This window comes from Chenopodium album, chromosome 7 (genome assembly GCF_948465745.1).
Source record: "Chenopodium album chromosome 7, dcCheAlbu1.1, whole genome shotgun sequence".
Classification (NCBI taxonomy): domain Eukaryota; kingdom Viridiplantae; phylum Streptophyta; class Magnoliopsida; order Caryophyllales; family Amaranthaceae; genus Chenopodium; species Chenopodium album.
Window position 1 is genome coordinate 67,802,751 of NC_137840.1, and position 2,039 is coordinate 67,804,789.

Here is a 2,039-nt window from a genome sequence, read left to right on the forward strand (position 1 = left end):
TATGAGAGTCACCCCACAAAAGTTGACTAAACTGTGCCTAGGTTTTCTTTCATTAGCTTCTACTGAGGTCAAATGGTTATCTCTTGGAAAATCAATCTTGTCCTGTTTATATGATCCAAACAACATTATTTGTGGGTTCAACAGATTGTAAGGGCCAGATGGTGAAATTTAAACCATTGTCCAAACCAATTATCATGCAAAATACAAACGAAATAAAAAAAAAAAAAAACACATAAAAAAATGCTCTCGTTGAGAGTCGAACTCAAGACCTCCCGCTTACTAAACGGGTGCTCTAACCAACTGAGCTACGAGAGCTGTTTGATTAAATCTCTGTTTATAATATTAATAATTTTGTAGAATAACTACGTAGAAATTGCAAATTTTAAATTTTAATGTAGAAAAACGAAGCGGCTAGGACTGGGTCACGAAGCCCGACCCAACCCGAACTAAAGTTGAAGACCAATTTTAACCTCTAACAACTTAATAAGTAACAACATAATGACAAATAAATGACGTTTCATGTAGTGAATTGGGAACATGAGAAGGTATAACTCGTAACTGTGATTTTCAATGAATTTGGGTAGAAAATCGGTTGAGCTTTCTAATATTTTTTTATGTTATTATTTTAATAAATAATACTAATAAAAAAACTACTCATACTCTTTTTATGCATGACTTTGGAGTCTATGATTAATAGTCCGATTGATTATGTGATTTGCATTAGGGCCTGTTCTCTTACGTTAAAATTCAGTTCAGTTCAGCTGAGTTCAGTCAATGAGAACAAACTCTTAGTAATCTGTAATCTATAGAATAACAACTTATTCAGATAGGATTAATAGTCTCGTTGAATATGTAATTTGAGTTAGTAATATGACAATTTAAATTAGGACGATAATACTTGTCATACATATTTGCATTTTGTTATTCCAAGGATTTACTTTCTTTTTACATTATTGGTGAAGATAATTTAAAATCATAATTCACCCCTTTGTAATTCTGTTGGCACAATTTTACTGGTGCAATTTTACTTAGGCCGAAACCATTGTGTCGTGGATGATAATGGAGTAATGGGAGTTTGTGTAGAAGGACTTAAACTTTGGGTTGGTCGGATAAGGAACAAAAGTAGCATTTATTTTGGGCTTTTCTTTCGGTTTCATTGCTTAGACATTCACAAATTACAACTCAATGTAAGTTCCAACACAAATTCGCCACCACCAACAAACAATGCACCAATCAAGCACCCAAATTTCCACCAATTACAAATCCTTAATTATCTAAAACCAACAGCAAAGTAGGAGAAAATACAAATTTCCACCATGGCAGCCCCTTTTGTTCCAAAACTATGATTTCCTAGATGTTTTAATCATCTAGTGGTAATATATTATCCTTTTCTTGTTAAAAAAAAAAAAAACCAACAACAATTGTTATCTTTATGCAAAAACACCAACTAAAGGTATGGGCAAACCCAGATTTGATTGTTTATAAAGGTTAGGACTTAGGAGAATATAAGAAGTGGGTCAAGAGAGAAGTCAATTCGGGTAAGTGAGTCGGGTTTGGACTCTACTTTGTATACTTTAAGCTTGGGGTGTTGGCTACTATTGTTGTTATAGCTATTGCTTTGATTTCGGAACCTCAAAATACATTACGTTTAGAAGAGTACGTTTGTTTCTTTGGTTGTCAAGGCGTACCAACAATGAACACTGGAGGTTGAGTAGTCTACTATACTGCATTAATTTTTTCAGTTGTCAAGGCGTACCAACAATGAACACTGGAGACTGAGTACTGTTACTTACTCCAATACTTCATATACCAACAATGAACACTGGAGACTGAGTACTGTTACTTACTCCAATACTTCATATTAATGTCATACCTCAACTTTGTCGTGCGCTCCTCTCACGATCAGGTTGTTAATTACACATTCAAAGATCAAACTCGGAGCAATTTGAGCAAATGGCACCTTTTTCATATGATGATTAAATATAATAAAAAGAAAATGACAAATTTAGCTCAACTGGAAAACATAACTAATCTGATGG

General features: G+C 33.7%; 1 non-coding gene across 1 annotated transcript; it reads right to left on the reverse strand.

The window, feature by feature from the left end:
* Nucleotides 1-241: 241 nt before the first annotated feature.
* TRNAT-AGU (transfer RNA threonine (anticodon AGU)) lies at nucleotides 242-315 on the reverse strand. Its single transcript has one exon. It is a non-coding gene; the product is annotated as a tRNA-Thr (tRNA).
* Between the last annotated feature and the right edge of the window lie 1,724 nt (nucleotides 316-2,039).